The sequence below is a fragment of the Ceratotherium simum genome, chromosome 10 (genome assembly GCF_057802395.1).
Source record: "Ceratotherium simum simum isolate JZ-2026a chromosome 10, ASM5780239v1, whole genome shotgun sequence".
Taxonomy (NCBI): Eukaryota; Metazoa; Chordata; class Mammalia; order Perissodactyla; family Rhinocerotidae; genus Ceratotherium; species Ceratotherium simum.
This window is the reverse complement of record NC_141909.1, coordinates 57,059,586-57,083,508: the sequence shown is the minus strand read 5'-3', so window position 1 is coordinate 57,083,508 and position 23,923 is coordinate 57,059,586.

The window sequence follows — 23,923 nt, the reverse complement described above, 5'->3', positions numbered from 1 at the left end:
TAGGAAGGATGGTCCAGGAAGGCCTCTCTCTGGAGCTGAGCTGACTTGAAGCTGAGAGCTGAAATTTGAGATGGAATGAGCCATGTACAGCCGGGAGAGGATTCCAGGTGGCTTGAGGAGTTCTCATGTAAGACACGGCAAGCCAGGGTGGCGGGAGCATCCTGAGTAAGGGGGTTGTGAATTGAGATGAGGATAAGGGGTCAGGTTAACAAAAAGCACCTGTTATGTGACAAGCACTGTTCCACTTGCTTTTGTTTTTTTTAATTTTATTTATTTATTTTTTCCCCCAAAGTCCCAGTAGATAGTTGTATGTCATAGTTGCACATCCTTCTAGTTGCTATATGTGGGACGCAGCCTCAGCATGGCTGGAGAAGCAGTGTGTCGGTGCGCGTCCGGGATCCAAACCCAGGCCGCCAGCAGCAGAGCACGCACACTTAACCGCTAAGCCACGGGGCCGGCCCTGTTCCACTTGCTTTACACACCTTGTCCCATTCCCACCAGTCCTAAGGAGTAAATAATAGTCTCATCTTTTGCCCTTTACAGGTGCGAAAGTTGAGGCACAGAGAGATTAAGTACTTTGCCCAAAGTTCTGTAGGAAAACTAGGATTTAGACCCAGGTGGTCCAGCTTCAGTACCCAGGCTCAGTACTCATCCATTACTATATGTCACCTCTTAGGCATTGACAGGAAGCTGGAGTTCAATTCTAAGTGCAATGAGACATCATTGTAAGCTTGTCAGCAGGGGCTCTGAGCGATCTCTCTTATGTTTTAACAAGATTGTGTTACCGCCCAACGTGGGGCCTTCTGCTTGCCACAAGACACGCCAATAGTCAAGAGGCAAGGTGGTAGGAGAAAAAGGACTTTTTTATTACAGCTTGCTAGCAAGAGGGAAGATGGCTGACTCATATCCAAAAGAACCATCTTAAGGGGGCATGAAATCTTACAGCAGTTATATAGGCCATTGGCTTATTGGGGAGGGGGTTAGGAATGTTGACCTTCTGGTCTTACAGACAGGAGTGCCACACCAGATCTTTCGGTTTTCACTGATGATGGCTATCAGCATAGATTCTCTGTTTGGGGGTCATCACATTCCTAAGGAATTCAAAAAAACAAAGTTATCATCTTATCGCAGCTGGGAGGTACATGCACAAGCAGGGGTTGTAAAATCTACAGAGCAGTTAGATCTCCTGGAGGGTGCATATCCAGCTGGGTTAGTTTGTCAGAGGTTATTCAAAGTTACAATAGAGTTTTTCTTTTCTACAATATGGCTTCCCTTACGTCAACCTTGTCTTGAGCTGGTATCAATTGTGCTAAATGGATAACAGATTATAGGGAGGCAAGAGTAGAAGGATGACAAATGGAAGGAAAGTGCAGTTGTCCAGGCCAGGGAGGATGGTGGCTTAGACAAGGGTGGTAGCAGTAGAGATGGGGGGAAGGATTTAATACAGAAGTGACAGGATTGGGGCTGGCCCAATGGTGTAGTGGTTAAGTTCACCTGCTCTGCTTTGGCAGCCCAGGGTTCGCAAGTTCAGATCCTGGGTGAGGACCTACACCACTCATCAAGCCATGCTGTGGCGGCATCCCACATACAAAAACTAGAGGAAGATTGGCATAGATGTTAGCTCAGGGCCAATCTTCCTCACACACACACAAAAGAAGTGACAGAACTAGTGACAGATTAGGTGTGGGGTGTGGGAGAGGAAGCTGTAAAAGACGGCACCCAAGCTCAGGACTCTGGATCAGGGACCTTTGACTGAGATGGAGGGGGAGAAAGTTTAGGAGAGTGAGCAGAGTTCAGTTTTGCTCACGTTAAGTTTGAGATGCTGGTGATACATCTAATGAAGAATCAAGTAGGCTGTTGGAAAAATCATAGGCATCTCACACTTAATGTGTATAAAAGTGAAATAACTCTTCATTTGCCTCATTCTGGAATTCAGAGGAGACATCTAGGCTAGAATGGAAATGTGCTGTTTTTAGCATTATAGGTGCTATTTAGAAATGGATGATGTGGGCCGGCCCCGTGGCTTAGTGGTTAAGTGCGCGCGCTCCGCTACTGGCTGCCCTGGTTCGGATCCCTGGCGCACACCGACGCACCACTTGTCCAGCCATGCTGAGGCCGCGTCCCACATACAGCAACTAGAAGGATGTGCAGCTATGACATACAACTATCTACTGGGGCTTTGGGGGAAAAATAAATAAATAAAATTATAAAAAAAAAAAAAAAAAGAAATGGATTCTCTCTAGGGAGAGAAGAGTTCCAGGGACCAAACCTTCAGAAACTCCTACAACTGGAGGTTGGATCTGGGAAGAGAAGGAGGAGAGAGGGAGAGAAAGAGAAAGAGAGTTAGTGCCTGAGAAGAGCCAACAAGGAAGGAAGAAATTACATGCAAAAGCAGCCTAGGACTGCACTCAAGTTGTCCTCTGAGAAAGAAAGAGACGCCTCCTTCCTGTTTCCTTACACTTGGGGAGGAGTTGGCCCAGACTCAGAGAGAGAGTCAGTGACAAGGTCTAGGCTGGCATGTAGGGAGCCGGTACATACGCTTATCTAAATCCATCCATCACTCTACACTAGAAAGTAGTAGGTACACCCTGAAATAGAAAGATGTCTCAACACTTTCTCCGCAACTCCCCAGTTTCCTGACGGGCTCACAGGGATCCACGGAGGAGTGGACAGGGTGTGGGCTCAGATCAGACACCCACAAGCCTTTGGGAGAGGGCTTCCACTCTGAGAATGGGTGGGGCTAAGGCATTATTAGTCATAGTCTTGTCATTTCCTGTGGTGGTTTCCCTGCTGCTGCCCCAACTTCACCCACTTCTCTTTTTCCTTTATTATCTTCCCTCAGAAAGCATTACGATTTTAGCAATCGTTTTGTCCCCATAAACTCATGATAATAATAATTTTATCATTAATTAATATGTTGATTAAAATTTTCTCATTTACATCCCTTTTGGGTGCTTGAGAATTACTGCCAAAAACGGTTAACAGATCTTTGTCTCCATATTAGGGAGAAAGGAAAAACGAATCTTCACCCAAATCCCAACAATCATACAGGGAGGTGCAATTCCATGCAGAGTGGTCTCCAGCTTCTAACCTGACAGCCCAGAAGTAGGGGTAAGTAACAGTCATTGGGGAAAGTCAGCCATTGGAAAAAAAATCTATAATTTTCTTGACTATATTTTAGGGGCCAGCCCGGTGGCGCAAGCGGTTAAGTGTGCGCCCTCCGCTTTGGTGGCTCAAGATTCTCGGGTTCGGATCCCCAGTGTGCACTGACGAACCGCTTGTCACACCATGCTGTGGCGGCGTCCCACATAAAGTGGAGGAAGATGGGCATGGATGTTAGCCCAGGGCCAGTCTTCCTCAGCAAAAACAGGAGGATTGGCAGATGTTAGCTCAGGGCTGATCTTCCTCCCCCCCGAAAAAAAAAAGGAACAGAGGGGAACCTGTAGGTTAAAAAGAAACTTAGAAGACCCATCAAATTCTTTTAAAAGGCAAGGCTTAACTCGTATGTCTAAGGATGTCATTTGGCTGATAAAACTATAAAAAAGTAAGGAAGTGATCAGTGTAAAATCAGGATAGTGATTACTTTGAGGAAAGGGCGAGGTTGAGATGGGATAGAATTAATCTGAGGGCTGCAAAACAGTGATATTCTAATTCTACCTTTTTTTTATTGGGTAAAATATTCATAATAAAAGTGACCATTTTAACCATTTTTAAGTGTACAGTTCAGTGGCATTAAGCACATTCACAATATTGTGCAACCATCACCACTATCTATTTCCAGAACTTTTGTATCATCCCAAACAGAGATTCTATCTATCATTTCTTATTAAACATGTGTTAATTGCAACCCTTGTATAGAAAGACTCTTTCCCACATCTATTATTTGGTTACCCAGAGGTCAGGTTCATATAGAAAGGCAGGGTAAATGCTTGATAGGGATGGCGCACGAGGGGCAGTGTCTGGCGGGGTTCAAAGCTGTTCTATTTCTTGTCCTGCTGATACCAAACCTCTTAATCTCAAATCCATGTGCCCAATGCACAGTAAACCAATCGCTGAGACATCAGTTCTTTGAGATGAGTTTTATTCAAATTGACCAAAACAAGAAGGCAGGAGGATAGTTTCTCTCAAATCTGCCTTCCCAAACGAAGAAAGCAGGGGCTTTTAGAGAGCTAAGGGGCTTCGGTGGAGGGGTTTCGGAGAAATAAAGGGAATAAGCGCTTGGGCAATCTGGCTTCTAGGCATCAACTGCAGCTGGGGGCTGGTTATCTAGTGGTCATTACTTCCTTGAAGACATTCTTTTTCTTCTGTAAAACAAACTCATAAATCCTTGTGACCCTTGAGTCACCCCTCAGGTTAAACAAGAAAACAGGAAATTAATAAGATTAATTTCTTTTCCTCTGTGTCTCTGTTGGGAACAAGGTTGAAAGATAATCTTATTGAATATTTACTGTAATCCTCAGGTACCTGGCTTCACTGGGAGGTGATTCCAAGGGTGTTTGCAGGGTGGTGAGGTTACTGTAAGCATAAGGAGGAGGACAGTGAGACAGGAAAGTCAAGCAAAAGAAGAAAAGAAATTTTCTGCTACCACAACAGAGCACATGTGATGTGATAATATTTATTCATTTCCTAAAATGAATTATGTATGGTTCTATAGACATAGAAATAAATACATAAAATAAAAAGGGAGACTGTCTGCCCATCTATGTAGGTGGACTTAGACACGGGCCTACTTAAAGGCAGACAAGTGTGCAAAATAACTTCTCTAAGGCCCTTCTGGGAGCAAAATGGGGACTTCTGGGGTGCTGGCAATGATCTGTTTCCAGCTCTGGGTGCTGGCTGCATGAGTGTGTTCAGTTTGTGAGAAGTTATTGGGCTGTACACTTACAATATATGCATTTTTCTCTATACATATTATATTTTAATAAAAACTTTTCTAAAAAATTAAAAGTCTCTTCTACTCTTAAGATTCTATGTTAGGGAAATACCCTACCCTTTTTTAGGTTGTTAGAATTAAAAGAATGCATGACGGACGTGTAGACCTGGAACTGTCGTCCTCTCCACTCATTAATCATCCGTGAAATGAAATTAGACCTGACCGTCAGCCTGCTTGTTCTTGACTGAAGGAGGGAGACTGTGGCGACCACACCCCCAACGCGCTGGAACTGGGCGTGGCTCAGTAGCACCCACACCTTGGTCTACTGGTAGGACCCAAGAATTGCCATGGCTGCTAACTGCTGACTAGACTTCGAGACAGGAGTTGAAGAGAATCTCACCAATGGCACACTCTGAGAAGAAATGGAGGGAGGAAGAAGAGGGAAGAATGAAGAGAATCTGCCTCATGCCTGCTGTGATAATCATCTTTGAGCTATAGGTTCCAATATTCCTACAAAGTGTAAATTACCCTATTTTCTGTTTACCTAATGGAAATGAAAACTAGCACTTAAAGGGCATTTCCCCCTTAAACTTTCTGATCCTGTTAACTCTGAGATTCCAGATTCTCTTAAGGAAATATTTACCTGATGGGATTTGCTGTAACTACCATCCTTGATTCCTAAAGCCTAAGAAGGCTGCTTTGGAAAGGAAGTGGTAATTCTTGGGAATATTGGTACAGTCATTTGAGCTCCTTGGCAAGAAAGTACTTTGCAAATACCAAGTTTCTCAAAACTCATCTCTTAGTCAAACAAATAACTTGTAGGAAGATGATGTCCCTTCGCTGTGAAAATTTGCCTGCCATTTTTCTATAACTATGAAGTATTCTTCCACCATAAAGCTCTAGATACAATGTTCTGGAAACTCATTCTACTGAAGGAGAGGACAGTATTGGCAACTTAAAGGGAGAAGACATGAAAATGTAAGAACTCAAAGCAGCTAAGGGCTTGTCACCTTACAAATGAGCTTTACAGAAGCACATTTTGGATAATATGCACTTTTCTGTATGTATATTATTCAACAAAGCAAAACAGTGGATGATCCAAGATGCAAATTCACTCACAAACATAGGTAGGGAACTAGCATTTGATGAATGCATAGAATAAGTCAGGCACCGTGGTAACTACTTTTTTTTATTGTGGTAAAATATACATAACATAAAATCTACCATTTTAACCCTTTTTTACTGTACAATACAGTGGCATTAAGTTATTTTGTTGTGCAACCATCACCACCATCCATCTCCAGAACTTTTTCATTATTCCAAAGTAAAACTCCATACCCATTAGACAATAACTGCTCATTCCCTCCTACTGGTACCAAACCTCTTAATCTCAAGTAAGCCAATCACTGAGACATCGGGGTGCTTGGAGATGGAGAAAGGTTTACTTAAATTGGCCAAAACAAGAAGGCAGGAGGATAAGTTCTCTCAAATCTACCTTAACAAGAGAAGAAGGCAAGGGGTTTTGTAGAGCTAAGGGGCTTGGCAGGAGGAGTTTCAGAGAAATAACGAGGTAATCCATGTTTCTTTCACTCCCAGTAAGCCTCTGGGCAATCTGACTCCTGAGCATCCACAGCAGCTGGGGGCTGGTTATCTGGTGATCCTTGAAGACATTCTTTTCTTTCTGTAAAACAGGCTCATAAATCCTTGTGACCTTTGAGTTACCCCTCAGGTTAAACAAGAAAACAGCAAATTGACAAGATTAACTTCTTTTCATAACAAGGTCAAAAGATAATCTTGTTGAATATTTACAGTAATGCTCAGGTACTTGGCTTCACTACCCCCAGCCCCTGGTAACCTCTATTCCACTTTCTGTCTCTATGAATTTGCTAGGTACCTCATAAAAGTGGAATCATGCAGTATTTTTTTTATGACTGGCTTATTTAACATAACATAATGTTTTCAAAGTTCATCCATGTTGTAGCATGTGTCAGAATGTCCTTCCTTTTTAAAGCTTAATAATATTCCATTATATGTATACATATTTCATTATATGTATAACACATTTTGTTTATCCATTCATCTGTTGATGGACATTTGGGTTATTTCCACCTTTTGGCTACTATGAATAATGCTGCAATGAACATTGGTGTACAAATATCTGTTTGAATCCTTGCTTTCAATTCTTTTAGGTATATACCCAGAAATGGACTTTGTGAATCATATGGTAATTCCATGTTTAATTTTTTGAGGAACCACCATACTGTTTTCTACCGAGGCTGCACTGGTTTACAGTCTCACCATCAGTGCACAAGAGTTCTAATTTTGGGGCCGGCCCCGTGGCTCAGTGGTTAAGTGCGCGCACTCCGCTTTGGCGGCCCAGGGTTTGCAAGTCCGGATCCTGGGCGTGCACCAACACACCGCTTGTCAAGCCATGCTGTGGCGGCGTCCCATATAAAGTAGAGGAAGATGGGTATGGATGTTAGCTCAGGGCCAATCTTCCTCATCAAAGAAAGAGGAAGATTGGCATCGGATGTTAGCTCAGGGCTGATCTTCCTCACACTCACACTCACACACACACACACATACACATGAAAAAAGAGCTCTAATTTCTCCACATCTTCGTCAATGCCTGTTTTCTGGTATTTTGATAATAGCCATTCTAATGCATGTGAGGTAGATGCTTTCACATGCTTGACTTCACTCGCTCCTTACAACTACCCTGAAAGTTGCACCCAGTTTTACAGGTGAGGAGACTAAGGATCAGACAGGTTTAGTAGGTCATGTGGCTAGCAAGTGGCTGAGCCAGGATATGGAAAGACATTTGTCTGGTTCCAAAACCCATTTTCTTTCCACTAGACCACAGTGCCTTCTCCAAGAGGGATTTGCTAACCCCATGTGGAGCAGACTTGTGCAGAGATGTTCCAGGAGAGGGAGCCCCTACCACAGGCCTCATGACTAATAGTAAGGTTAGCCCTGGATTCTAGTTGACAACAACTGGTGAAGACATCAAGCTTTGCCTACAGGGACAAACCACGATGACACATTTGTTTCCTTCAGGCAAGTGATTGTTTCCTTCAGGCAAGTGAATGAGACAGAGGAAAAGAGGCTGTGGGTGAAAACAGGACTTTCAGAAGTTAGAGTCAGAGCCCTCCAGGGAGGAGGAACAATCAGACCAGGAAGATTCAAGCCATGGGGAGGAATCTGAGGGACCAGATTGGAAGCTGGCTCCCTTCTCCAGGGCCTCAGGAATAAGGCAGCTGTAGGCTTCCTTGACCCAGGTCAGCAACATGGCCTTAGGGGACCACACATGGAAGATGATTTGGGGAGGGGCCCAGAATTCCAGCACACCTGTCTGGGTGCCAACCCAAATCCACCTTGGCCAACAGTCTGCCTTAGTACACTATCCTGACAGCTTTAAGGAGAAGGTGCAGCTGCCCTGGAATCTCTATTAGCTGTACCAAACCTATGGGTATACCTTAGGTCCCTTAGGATAAGAAAGCTGTAAAGTCTGCTTTGAAATTCATGTTTTCATGCTGCTGTGTTTTCTTTGTGTTTGTTTTTCCTTTGGTTTCCGGTTAAGTTACTTTTGAAAAATGTCAACCTTTGCCTTGCAGAAGGAAAGGGGACGGGAGTTGTGCAGATCTAAGCCAGAGTAGCAGGGGAGGTGAGAATATGTCTAGAGGCAGATAAAGCTGTAGCAGGGGCAGCCCCAAGTTCCTGAGCCGGTACAGTCTTTGAGCTGAGGCAGCTGGAGGATGAAAACCCAGAAGTGCAAGCTGAGGGAATTCATCTCTTTCTGTAAGTCTCTCCCCATCTGCTCTCCATTTGAGGGGTGATGATCTTCCTTCTTCCTGCCAATCATACATTATTTATCTACAGCATCTCCTTCCTTGCTTTGGATTAATACTGATTTTCATCATCAATCATAAGAAGCATCATTATTTTATGTATCACTTAGAAAGAAAAAAAATACCGCCAAGTATCACGACATACCAAAAGAGGCATCTCAAGATCAGAAATGTTAAAAAAAAAAATGCACCCAAAAAAAGACAAAACAAAAAATAAATACATAAAACAAGAAAAAGATGCAAAAAAAGTAACAAACTAAAAAACTAAAAATTTTAAAAATAGAAAAAGAAACAAAAAGATGTACCTTAGAATCAATAATGTGAAGTTTTCAATTACATACTCTTCAAGCCATTTTCCAATTACAGTGTTTTCTACCCAAGTTTGCCATAAAATTAGAATTAGAGACACCTTTTCTTCTGAAACAAAGTTAAAATTCAACAAGGTGCTTAGATTTAATATTTCTCTTGGGTTACTGGATAACCATGGGTAAATTTGGAATAGTTTACAAAGGGGCACAAAAGTCCAGAAATAGCAATGGCCCAAAGAACAAAATGAGATAGTTATAGTTCAACTCATTTTAAAGTAAATGAAAATGCCAAAAAGGCTAGTAAACTACGTTCTAGTTGTGGCTTGTCTGCTACTGTATATGTGTATATATTTGAGTATTCAAATTCTATACATGTGTGGACACTATGCGTATATATCTACTCCAGACATGTCCACCATTCCTACCTGTTCAAAGCCCACCTAGACCTCAAGGACTAGTGTGACTGCAACTTCTCCAAAAGACAAGAGGGGGCCTCTCTTCCCTGAATCCTATGGTACTTAGCTTGTTCTACCTTTGTAAACTAGCCAATTCTGTTGTTTCTAGTAGCTGATTGCATGTGTGACGTAGACTGTAAGCTCATCAAAGGCAGAGATGGTATCTTCTACGTTCTCAAGATTTAAAAATGCATTTTCTAAAAGATTTGAAACGCCACGATCTCTAGCCCTAAGTGTTTATTTTTTGTTTCAAAGGGGTTTGATGTGGCTTACAGAAGGGCACCCTTAAAGACCCCAACATGGTCGCAGAGGTAAGTATTAGTAATTCTCAGTCACTGCTAAAAGATAGTTATTAAAGGTAGTCTAAAAGTTATGAAATTTGCTTTGACTATTTTTTTTAAACTTTATTTTATTTTATTTTTTTTCCTCCAAAGCCCCAGTAGACAGTTGTATGTCATAATTGCACATCCTTCTAGTTGCTGTATGTGGGACGCGGCCTCAGCATGGCCGGAGAAGCGGTGCGTCGCTGCGCGCCCGGGATCCGAATCCGCGCGGCTAGTAGTGGAGCGCGCGCACCCAACCGCTAAGCCACGGGCTGGCCCTTGCTTTGACTATTGACTTCAGAAACTTTCGATATTCTTTAGAGAAATGAGTTGATATTTTGATTGACTTTTATCTGAGTTGGGTGCTGTCAGCAGCATTCTGATTTCCCTACTAACGCTTATCACACAATTGCAATTTGCATGTTTAATCTCATATCTGTTCCACTTCTCCTTCAGGGCAAGGACTCCGTCCTGTTCATGTTGTACATCTTGTAGCTCGTAGTCTGCCTGGCACATACTGAATGAATGAATGAATAAAAAGTTAATACTACTCAATTCTTACCAAAAGTTCAGGTGCTAATAAAAGAATTTTTCCCTTTTGGGAAAGAACTGCGTTTGGGGAAATATTTTAATAAATCACCTTGTAATACAAGTGAGAGACCTTGAAGGCAAGAAAGAGAAATGGTTAAGCTGCATCTGCATGAGAAAACAAGAGGGATTTCTGCTTTTTTTTCTCCTGATGGGGAAGGCGGGGAGGCGAGAAGGGAAAAGAGAGGACACCCAGGGAGCTGGTCTGCGTGGGGGACTATGAGAAGCTGTGGCAGGTGGGTATGGGTACTTTAGGAACAGGGACACCCGGACTCATTCTGAAGTTGCATTGCCGTGATGTAATACACTCTTCTCCTTCCCACATGTTGTCAGTGACCATATAATATAAACAGCAACAGAAATCTTGAGGAGGCTTTTGGATTTCCTCAGAGGGTATGTGCTAACCCTATCTGGATTTCATGGGGCCAGGACACCCCAGAAGACATCTGGGTTACTGAAATAATACTTGTGGTAGATTGCTTAAAGAATATTCTCTCCAGGGCTGGCCCCATGGCATAGTGGTTAAGTTCATGCACTCCGCTTTGGCAGCCGGAATTCCCGGGGTCAAATCCCTGGTGTGGACCTACACCACTAGTCAGCCATGCTGTGGCAGCGTCCCACATACAAAGTAGAGGAAGATTGGCACAGATGTTAGCTCAGGGCTAATATTCCTCAAGCAAAAAAAAAAAAAAAAAAAAAGAAGATTGGCAGCAGATGTTAGCTCAGGGTGAATCTTCCTCAGCAAAAAAAAAAAAAAGAAAGAATATTCTGCCCATTCCAGATCATAAAATAATTTTATCTTTGGATCAATCCAGACCTCAGAAAGCTGTGAGGCAGGATCCCTTTGTTCCACCTACTAGCAGAATTATTTTTACTGAGTTGAATTTGAAGATTAAGCCTACAATGAAGGAGGTTATAAGAAATAAGCCATATGAGGGGCCGGCCCGGTGGCATAGTGGTTAAGTTCATGTGCTCCACTTTGGCAGCCCAGGGTTTGCAGGTTCGGATCCCGGGCACAGACCTACGCACTGCTTATCAAGCCATGCTGTGGCAGGCATCCCACACATAAAGTAGAGGGAGATGGGGATGGCTGTCAGTCCAGGGCCAGTCTTCCTCAGCAAAAAGAAGAAGATTGGCAACAGATGTTAGCTCAGGGCTAATCTTCCTCACCAAAAAAAAAGAAATAAGCCATATGAAATCCATTACTAAATTTACCGTAGGGATATTTACTGATGAGGGCCCATGGGAGAAATGCCTTGTGTGTCTCATTATTGGACACTAAAAAACAATTTTTCCTAGAAAAAATGATTTTTACACAAAAATGATGGGTAACCTCATAACTAATTATACTCTCCTCTTTTCTTTGGTTGCTAAAAGCTCCTGACTAAATTTGGAGCCCACATCTAACGACTGTGCAGGACTTGATGACACCAATTTGGTATCATCCTTACCTCTAGCTTCATTGTATTGTCTTAATCTCATTTTCGGTTTGCACCAATTGCCTCGTTAATTTTCGAAGGTGCTATGTGCTACACAGAACTCTATGAGTTGCTACCAATAATTTCTCAAGCAAGGCAAAGTGTAAGGAAAAGAAATTAATATACTTTCCAAATTATATGGTCTCTAATTCCCACTCCAGTGTGGTCTTCACTTGAGAGTGGAAAGTAGAAGATAAGCTATCTTCCTCCTTCAGCGTGTGGCCAAGCACTCACCCATCCCTTCTTCACCACTCCCTTATAAGTACTTGCTGCCATTTTTAGCAAAATACTTTATGGGTCAGTTTTTTGGATCAAAATCATGCTAGCTCACCCACATGCACACACCCATGCTTATTAAGTGACCAGAAAATCCTTTGCCTCCCAGCCACACAATTTAGAAATAGATATCCCTTAGCTCTTCTTTTTTTGTGTGAGGAAGATCAGCCCTGAGCTAACATCCATGCCAATCCTCCTCTTTTTGCCGAGGAAGACCAGCTCTGAGCTAACATCTATTGCCAATCCTCCTCCTTTTTTTTTCCCCCAAAGCCCCAGTAGATAGTTGTATGTCATAGTTGCCCATCCTTCTAGTTGCTGTATGTGGGACGCGGCCTCAGCATGGCCAAACAAGCAGTGCATTGGTGCACACCCGGATCCGAACGTGGGCTGCCAGTAGTGGAGCATGCACACTTAACTGCTAAGCCTCGGGGCGGCCCCCTCCCTTAGCTCTTCTCAGGTATGTATGCTTCTTATTTCTTTAATGCATTTTCCTTATAAATTGTCTACGTATGATATAAATACATCCCCCATACTTTATTTGTATTATTGTCTTAGGTATCTATGAGAAAAAGAATGTATTAGAAATTAAATTTGAGGGCCAGCCCCCTGGCTTAGCGGTTAAGTGTGCGCGCTCCGCTACTGGTGGCCCCGGGTTCGGATCCCGGGCGCGCACCGACACACCGCTTCTCCAGCCATGCTGAGGCCACATCCCACATACAGCAACTAGAAGGATGTGCAACTGTGACATACAACTATCTACTGGGGCTTTGGGAAAAAAACAAATAAAAAGGAGGAGGATTGGCAATAGATGTTAGCTCAGAGCCGGTCTTCCTCAGCAAAAAGAGGAGGATGAGCATGGATGTTAGCTCAGGGCTGATCTTCCTCACAAAAAAATAAATAAATAAATAAATATTAAAAAAAAAAAGAAATTAAATTTGAGGGCTGGCCCCGTGGCTTAGTGGTTAAGTGTAGGCGCTCCACTACTGGCGGCCCGGGTTCAGATCCTGGGCGCGCACTGACGCACCCGCTTCTCCGGCCATGCTGAGGCCGGGTCCCACATACAGCAACTAGAAGGATGTGCAGCAATGACATACAACTATCTACGGGGGCTTTTGGGGGGGGGAATACATAAATAAATAAATAAAATTATAAAAAAAAAAATAGAATGAATTAACCTAACATTTGTATTTAGGATATGGGCAGCAATGAATAAAAAAGTGAAAATCAATTAATTACAGGATGTTTTGGAGGCAGCACTTAATTGGCCTAATTCATCTTTGAAATTTATCACATAGTTGAGACAAACAGGGAAGGAAACAATGGTAGACCTCTTCATTACGCTGTTGGTATGGCAACACTTATTTTTCAAGGCTACCTTAGCGGGGGTCAGAGGAATGTTAACTATGAAAGGAAATAATTTTTTCTTTAGATTTCATAGGGCATACTATGGCACAGTAATTAATAACTGCTTTTGGAGCAAAGTTTTAATTCTATTTGAAATATCAGATATGGAAAAATTTGTTCAAAAGTCCAAGAACTAAAATTATAGAAATATATGTAGGAATATATATAAGGTAAACATAATATAAACATAAATATAAAATATATAATATATATTTGAAATATGTAATCTGAAATATATATTATATATAAATATAAATATGTAATGTAAAATATAAATATAATTTTAAAAACAAAACATATATATATCATAGATAATCCTACGTATATCATATATACAATATAAATACATTTATAGGAATATATATGAACATTAATATGTAATTTTTTATCCTCCACTATATTGTATATCCTCTAGTATAGGTATAGAGGTTGATACCATTTTCAAAAACTGTCCCAATATAACAAGAATTATATTTGAAACAAACAGTTCTATGTTGCTACAAAAATATACTTCCAAGTGGTCATGCTCTTCACAATTCTCTGAAGGTGTCTAGGGAAAAACACACTGTGTTTTTTGTGTGTGTGGGAGGAAGATCAGCCCTTTGCTAACATCCAATATCAGTCCCCTGGGCTAACATCGGTGCCCATCTTCCTCTACTTTTTTTATATAGGACGCCACCACAGCATGGCTTCACAAGCAGTGAGTCAGTGCGCGCCCGGGATCCAAACCTGTGAACTCTTGGGCCAAAGCGGAGCGTGCACAGTTAACTGCTGCACCACCAGGCCGGCCCCTGCACACTGTGTTTTTCTTTACCCTTACACACAATACTTCTGACCAGATGTGTGGGTTTTTTCCTATACCAACCAGTTCTCCAACACCAGCTGGATGTCCTACAACTCAATTCAATTCTGACATTAACTACCTGGATTCCACAGGTTAGGGGCTCCGTACCACAAGATAACCCACACTTCAGATGCCAATTGAAAGTAGTAGGTCCCTGGGCCGGCCCCGTGGCTTAGCGGTTAAGTGCGTGTGCTCCATTACTGGCGGCCTGGGTTCGGATCCCGGGCACGCACTGACGCACTGCTTCTCCGGCCATGCTGAGGCCGCGTCCCACACACAACAACTAGAAGGATGTGCAACTATGACATACAACTATCTACTGGGGCTTTGGGGAAAAAAAAGGAGGAGGATTGGCAATAGATGTTAGCTCAGAGCCAGTCTTCCTCAGCAAAAAGAGGAGGATTAGCACGAATGTTAGCTCAGGGCTGATCTTCCTCACACACACACACACAAAAAAGAAAGTAGTAGGTCCCTAAAGTTACCCACAGCTTTTGTCGGACTTGGCTACAAATTGGAGGTTCCCACGGCCCCCTCCTCAGATTCAACCATTTGCTGGAACAGCTCACAGAATCCAGGAAAATAGTTTACCAACTGTTGCTGATTTATTATAAAGGCTATTTTAAAGGATACAAATGAACAGCCAGATGAAGAGATCCATAGGGTAAGGTCTGGAAGGGCCCTGAGTGCAGAAACTTCTGTCCCTGGGGAGTTGGGGGGCACCACCTGCCCAGCACATAGATGTGTTCACCAACTCAGAAGCTCTCCAAACCCTGTACTTTTGCGACTTTTATGCAAGCTTCATCACATAGGTGTGATGGATCATTAACTCAATCTCCAGGCCCTCTCTCCTTCCTAGAGGATGAGGGATGGAGCTGAAAATTCCAAGCTTCTAATCATGACTTGGTCTTTCTGATGATCAGCCCCATCCTGAAGCTACGCAGGAGCCTGCCAAGTGTCACCTCATTAGCACAAGAGACGCTGCTATCACTCAGGAAATCACAAAGGTTTTAGGAGCTCTGTGTCAGGTACCAGGTCAAAGACTAAATATTAGAACAGAAGATTTTCCTAGCACCCCTGTTTACAAGGATTTTAGGAGCTCTGTGTCAGAAACTGGAGGCAGAGACCAATATATATATTTCTTATTATTTTACAGAATGAAAAAATCATTTCACATTCAAAAATTCATCATCATCCTCTTATACATCCTTTTATAATTTACAAAGGGCTTTTGTGTAAATTGCTACTTTTGACTCTTCATAACAGCCTTGTGAGGGAGACAGAGCAGTTAACTGTTTCCTTCATTTTGTATGTGAGAGAATGAGACACGTCTCCGTGTTAAGTGACTTCCCAAGGTCACACAGCTAGAAGATGAACGAGCCTGGCTCCAGGACCCATTATTTTATTTTTTCTATTGAAGTATAGTTGACATACAGTATTATATTTCAGGTGTACAACATAGTGATTCAACATTTATATACATTATGAAACGATCACCATGACAAGTCTAGTAACCATCTGTCGACATACAAAGTTATTACAGTATTATTGACTACATTTCCTATGCTGTACATTACATCCCCATGACTTATTTATTTTATAATTGGAAGTTTGTACCCCTTGATCCTCTTCACCTATTTCACGGATCCTCCCAGCCCCCTTCTCTCTGGCGACCACCAGTTTGTTATTTGTATCTATGAGTTTGTTTCTGTTTTGTTTATTTGTTTTGTTTTCTAGATTCCAAATATAAGTGAAATCTTAATGGTATTTGTCTTTCTCTGTCTGACATTTCACTTAGCATAACACCCTCTAGGTCCATCCACGTTGCTGCAAATGGCAGGATTTCATTCTTTTTTATGGCTGAGTTGGAAACCTGTGGTCATTTGTTGAACACATTCTTACTAGGGCTAGTGGCCCATAAGACAGTAGTTCTCATCCCTGGCTGTGCATTAGAATCATTTGGAAAACTTTTTAAAAATCCCAATGCCCAGGCCAGACTCCAGATCAATGAAATCAGGATCTCACAGACATCAGAATTTTTCAAAGCTCTCCAGGTAATGCCAATGGTTGAGAATCTGTCTTAAGGGATTTGAATAAGAAGAGGATTTTTCAAAATAGTATTCAAAAGAAGCAATTTGATACCTTTTAAAAGTGCAAGTGCCTGATAAAGGAAGCCAGCAAGAGAAAACAGCCAAGTTGTTTTCTGGCGAGCTGTCTGTAGACTGGCCATCCTGACCTCTCTCAGAAGGGAAGTGCTCAACAGTCAAGTTTTGGAGGTGAGCCAACTGTGGGATGGCTGAGTGATGAGAAAGAAATTGCTGAAAATACCTCACTTAACTCTTTTCTCTCTCTCTGAAAAAGAAGCTACTAACTAACTGTCGATACAAATTAAAGGTATAATTTGGCTCAGATCGTCACCTTCTCTGTAGGCTCTCCATAGCCACCATGTTTAAAAGTGCAATGGCTAATCTCCTCTTGGAAGTCTATATTTTGTTTTTTCTAAGTTTTCTCAGTAGCACTTATCAGCAACCAACATATTACTTTTTTTTTTTTGTGAGGAAGATCGGCCCTGAGCTAACATCTGCCAATCCTCCTCTTTTTTTTTTTTTTTTGCTGAGGAGACTGGCCCTGGGCTAACATCCATGCCCATCTTCCTCTACTTTATACGGGACGCCGCCACAGCATGGCTTGACAAGCGGTGTGTTGGTGCGCGCCCGGGATCCGAACCGGCGCACCCCAGGCCGCCGCAGCAGAGCGCACACACCCAACCACTTGCGCCACCGGGCCAGCCCCCCAACATATTACTTTTACTTATTGTTTTATCTCCTGTCTCCTCTCAACACAATGTAAGCACAGTAGAGGTAGAGATGGTCTTTTTTGCTCACGGATGTATCCCCAGTGCCTGGAACAGTGCCTGGTAGACAGCCAGTCAATAACTGCTCAGAGAATGAACTTCAGACGAGGACTAATAATAGTAACTGCTATAGGTTTAGCACCATATTCCAGCACAGCAACCCTATGAGGTAGCCGTGCTTGCATAATCAGATTTTCTGAATTCCTTTATGAACTGCAAGTTAGGTTTTTGGCAGTGCCATTGATTGAAAAATAAAGATAGAAGAACAGCAGCTAGTGGCTAGAAGATGCTGTTTGATAAGTTAACACAGAAGAGAGCTCTTCCGCTCTGAAACCTGGACTAGGATTGTAACTTTCTGAACCTTAGTTTCTTAATTCCAAAAGTTGAGATGGTGATTGCTGCCTTCTTGATTTACAAGCTTATTAGGAAGATCAAGTGAGATCCTGTTTGCCACAGTGCTTTAAAAAAGGAGATCATAACAGAAGTGTAAATAGCCAATATAAACATAGAGAAACGTTCAAGTTCAGTGATAATTGATAATTTTACAATTGTTTTTACAATTACAGTTTTACAAATTAAAATGGCTGGCTATCATTTTTCACTTATTAGATTAGTAAGGATTGAAGAAAATGGTCAATAAGTGCTTTGACAACAGAAATCCTGTTCCGGGCTGGCCCCGTGGCTTAGCGGTTAAGTGCGAGCGCTCTGCTGCTGGTGGCCCGGGGTTGGATCCCCGGAGCACACCGACGCACCGCTTCTCTGGCCATGCTGAGGCCGCATCCCACATACAACAACTGGATGGATGTGCAACTATGACATACAACTATCTACTGGGGCTTTGGGGGGAAAAAAAAGGAGAAGGATTGGCAATAGATGTTAGCTCAGAGCCAGTCTTCCTCAGCAAAAAGAGGAAGATTAGCACAGATGTTAGCTCAGGGATGATCTTCCTCACACACACAAAAAAAGAAATCCTGTTCAGTCTAATAATAATAATAACAACAACAATAATAATAGCTACCTCTCTTCTGGGCTTATGTTCCAGGCACTGTTCTTAAAGAGCTTCACATTTAACTCATTTATTCCTCATAATAGGTATGTATAATAATATACTATTATTATCCCCGTTTTACAGATAAGGGAACAGAGGCACAAGAAGTTAAGTGCCTTTCCAAGGTCACACAGCTAGTAAGTGCCCCAGCAAGTATTTCAGCCAGGATTCAGGATAGGACAGTGGCCTATCCAAAGGAGAACATGTTCAGGCCCACAGCTTTTGTTCCTCTAAGGACTTGGCAAGAACAGAAACAAATGATGGATGCTAAGCAAACTGTGAGGGTGTAGCCAGATGGACACTCATACATTTTAAATCAAAGTATAGGGCCGGCCCTGTGGCTTAGCGGTTAAGTGCGCACGCTCCGCTACTGGCGGCCTGGGTTCGGATCCCGGGCGCACACCGACGCACCATTTGGCAAGTCATGCTGTGGCGGTGTCCCACATAAAGTGGAGGAAGATGGGCACGGATGTTAGCCCAGGGCTAGTCTTCCTCAGCAAAAAAAAAAAAAAAAAAAAGAGGAGGATTGGCAGATGTTAGCACAGGGCTGATCTTCCTCACAATAAATAAATAAATAAATAAATAAATAAATAAACAAATGTACCCAATTTAGAGAATTACTCATTATTTAGAGATTATGTCCTTTCATTTATGAAATGGCAATGGTAGACCATAGTGGTTGTATTTTTAATGGGCTTTAGTGGCAAACTTATATTGATATCCAGATTTCTTTTTTTTTTTTTTTTTTTTTTTTGTTTTGTGAGGAGATCAGCCCTGTGCTAACATCCACCAATCCTCCTCTTTTTTTGCTGAGGAAGACGGCCCTGGGCTAACATCCGTGCCCATCTTCCTCCACTTTATATGGGACGCCGCCACAGCATGGCTTGCCAAGCAGTGCGTAGGTGCGCGCCCGGGATCCGAACCAGCGAACCCCGGGCCGCCGCAGCAGAGCACGCGCACTTAACCGCTTGCGCCACCAGGCTGGCCCCAATATCCAGATTTCTTAGGAAACGTTATTGGTGCATAAAATCCCAAAGTCTGGGAAGCACTGCACTATAATATTTTAATTTAATTATAAAGGTAACACATACACATGTTCAAGATTCAAAGAGTACCACTGGTTATAAAATTAAAAATAAAACCTTTCTAACTCCTGTCTCCACATTAACCTCAATCACAATTCCCATAGTAATCACTATTAATAATTTATTATGAAACTACTGAAAAATTTTTATATGTGTGCAAACAGATTCTTTTCCCAAAAGGGATACTGATACTATTTATACTACTCTGCACCTTGCTTTGTCTTCATAATGAAATTTAATTATCTTTGGACCCTTTATTTCAAAACCCTAAATTTTCTTTGATATCCTAAAATTGTATTTGGTTCCTACTATGACCTGGATTCCATGACTGTTATGGGGAGAGGCGGGCGGACAGGCAGGATGTACCTGGAAAGGAGAGGTCATGTGGAAGAGAGGACTAAGCCAGCCAACAAGTTAGTAATCTGGAAGGGAGATGAAAATAAGTATGGAGATCACTCTAAATTAATTTATTAATTTGTTCATTCGGTCATTTGTTCATTCATTCATTTACACAATGACAAAGTACTTATACATCCAATGGTAATTCTCTGAGGCAAGATGGAGAAACCTAGGCTCAAGTCAGCTACTACTTCTCGGCCGTTAAGTTTCCTTCTGACTCAGTTCTGTGCTCTTTCTCCTCCCATATGCCACAAGAACACACAAGTGCTAATACAGCTGTGATTGAGACTGCTCGTTCTTCCAACTCCCTATTCATTTTCCACATAGAATAAAGAATATGTTTCCTCGCCACCCTTGGAGCTGAAGGCTCTGTGATTAGATTCTGGCAATAAGATAAAAGAAGTGACGTGGGCAACTGCTGGGTCATGCCCCTAAAGGGAAGGTGTTCATCCTTTCTTACTGGAATGCAGATGTGGTTACCTGAGTGGGTGTTGGTGGGAAGGGCGGATGAACATATGGATGGAGATAAAGTAGACTTCAATTTTATCTGTAATATTTTGTCATTCATTAAAAAAATTGAAGCAAATATGAAAAATGTTAGCAGTTATTCATTGTGGTTGGTGGGTGTCTGAATATTAATTTTTTGTATGTGTATTTTCCAATTTTTTGGATTTATAATTTCAAAACAAATTATAGCACAGTCATTGGTTGGAATATTTGTCATAATTTTAAATGGCATTTTAGATGAATAGTTAATGGAAGGGGAAATAGTCATAATAACTAAAAAATCATTGAACAATTTCTGATAGATGTGAAGTGAGATTGAGAACTAGGAAGCTGGGGTTACCCACCCAGCTGACTGATAAGCCTAATAATATTTTACTATATATTTTTAAAAGTCCAGTCTAAAAATGATTAAAAGTAGTCCCAACCAAGAGATCCTCGAATTGGCTTGTTCATAGATCTCTTCTCTTAGAGCAAGCTTGAAACAAAATAGTGACCTCTGCTTAAAAGCCATCTGATGGGGAAGTTGCTTTAACATCAGTGGGATCCTTACTGCCCTCTCCCCCACCCCCGCCTTTTTAAAAATCTTACAAACATTGATTGAGAGAGAATATTAACATGTCAACACTGGTCATCTGTGGTTTCTTCTATGGTTTATAAATGCTCTGTAATGTGTATTTTTTTAATAATCAGAAAAAATTCTATTTCTCAAAGTTAAAAGAAATATTTAGCGGCCAGCCCCATGGCATAGCGGTTAATTGCGCGCACTCCGCTGCTGGCAGCCTGGGTTCGGATCCCAGACGTACACCAACGCACTGCCTGTCAGGCCATGCTGTGGCGGCGTCCCATATAAAGCGGAGGAAGATGGGCATGGATGTTAGCTCAGGGCCAGTCTTCCTCAGCAAAAAAAGAAGAGGATTGGCATGGATGTTAGCTCAGGGCTGATCTTCCTCACAAAAATAAGTAAATAAATAAATAAAAAGAAATATTCAAATATCTAAAAACATCTTAGATTGGAATGAATCATTTTACATTCATCAAAGACACTAATGGAGGGGGCCGGCCCCATGGCGTAGTGGTTAAGTGTTCCTGCTCCACTGCTGGCGGTCCGGGTTCGGATCCCTGGCGTGCACCGACGCACCATGCTGTGGCGGCGTCCCATATAAAGTGGAGGAAGATGGGCATGGATGTTAGCCCAGTGCCAGTCTTCCTCAGCAAAAAGAGGAGGATTGGCATGGATGTTAGCTCAGGGCTGATCTTCCTCACACACACAAAAAAAGACACTAATGGAAATTATGTAAGTTATGTTGCTTGCTTTCACTTACGAGAAAGGAACCTGTACTCTCAGCTAGGCCTAGCTATCACTAGGAACTTGACTCGTTACTCCCAGCTTGTTGTTAGTGCGTGGAGTCCTAGTGACCCTGTATACAGCAGTGCGGAGCCCTGCCCAGTCTTTTGCTCCATCGTCTCACCTTCCGGCGCTATATCAGACAATGCTCCGCTGCTATTCACTTGGTTTTCCTGGCCAATTTTTTTCAGAAGTGAGTGGCCAGGTCCTTCTTCCTAGTCTGTCCTAGTCTGGAAGCTCTGCTGAAACTGGTCCACCATGGGCAACCCTGCTGGTATTTGAAATACCAGTGGCATAGCTTTCGGCATCACAGCAACACACAGCAGCCACAGTATGACAACCGACAGATGGGTGGTGTGGTTCCCTGACTGGAAACAAACTCAGGCCTCAGTGGTGAGAGGGCTGAATCTCAACCACTAGATCGCCAGGGTTGGCCTACTCCCATCTAGGCCTTGGTATTCTTCTGTTGAACATAAACAATCTCATAGAATATTAACACCAGACAAGGCTATTTTGTAACAAAAACATGACCTTTGTTCAAAAGGGCTACAGAGTCAAAAATAAGTATTCACCAAATCTTGGGCCACATAAAAAAAAAATCATCCACTGAAATTGAGCAGTTGATGCTGCCAAGAAATATATTTGAAGAGAAAATTTGCTTAAATCAATGGGTTTCAAAACTTTTTGACCCAGATCCACATGAAGAAACACATCTTACATTGGGATCCAGTACATATATACACGTATAAATCTAAAATTAAAGTTTCGTGAAACAATACTCCCTTTACTGCATGTGATTCTTTCTATTTTCTTCTCTGTTCTATTTCATTTTTAATAAAGTTGGTCACTATTCACTAAATTGTTTCTCAACCCTCAATTTGAAAAGCACTGTGATACCAGGTCTTGGATATATGCTAAATCCAATTAATTGAGATGGGACTAGATTTAATCTAATTAAGAGACATGAAGAGAACTTCATTTCATCCATTCTTTCAGTGACAATTAATTTTTTTTTTAAATTTTATTTATTTATTTTTTCCCCCAAAGCCCCAGTAGATAGTTGTATGTCATAGTTGCACATCCTTCTAGTTGCTGTATGTGGGACGCAGCCTCAGCATGGCCGGAGAAGTGGTGTGTCGGTGCGCACCTGGGATCCGAACCCGGGCCGCCAGCAGCCGAGCACAGGCACTTAACCACTAAGCCACCGGGCCGGCCCTCAGTGACAATTATTGAGTCAGGCCCTGTTCTAGTTGCTGGGGGACAGCTGTTAACAAAACAAAGTCTCCCACCTCATAGAGTTTACATTATAGAGCTCTGCTGTCCAATAAAGTTACTAACCATGGGTATTTAAATTTAAATTAAAATTAAATAGAAGTAAATATTCAATTCCATAGTCACACTTAGCCACAGTTCAAGTGCTCAAAAGCCACATATGGCTAGTGGCTACTCTATTGGACAGAGCAGATATAGAACATTTCCATTAACACAGAAAGTTCTTTTGGACAGTTCTGCTCTAAAGGAAAGAATTTTGCTTTGTAACTTGACTAAAGTAACGATTTGTTAGCAGAGTATGAAGAGTCTAGGAAAAAAGAACAATACAAATTTCTTAACGTATCTCAAAATGAAAGGGTTCAGACCACACACCAAGAATAGTCCAGCTTGGCTGCTTCATTCCTAATCACCTTGTCACAATCATACCGTGCATTCCAACACTCTCTGCCTAATTCCCTGTTTATCAAACCACATTTTCTGTAACTTGACTACTTTCTATACTACATCTAACCAGCTAGGAATTTCTCATCCTAAATTAATGGTATTGTGGTTTGCCAGTCAGTCTCTTAAGTTTGAACCTGAGCTCCAGTGAGCAAAGTGAGCACCTCTAAGCTGAGAACCAGACCCTTTGCACTGTGCGTACAGCAGGCACTTGAAGCTGCCTATATTCTTCCTTGACAACAAAGTCCTGAGTGTATGTAGGGTGGCAATGAGCCAGTGCCAAGGAGCTAGAAGACTACAGTTTGCTGCCTTCCTTGCAACTAGATGCATCCTTGTAATTGTTCATGGGGCTTCTAGAATATCTCCTTAGAAGGGACACACACAGCTAGAATGCATCCCTGTGGTCCTTCCCTTCTTCTCGCTGCCTGCAAGATGGATGTGATGACCGGAATTATAGCATCTATCGTAGACCGTATTGATGGTGGACCATATTGAAGAAAGGAAGTTTCTGGGTCTCTGATGCCCGTGAAGCCACCATGACTTCATAGCTTCAGTCTGGACTGCATACCCCTGAATTT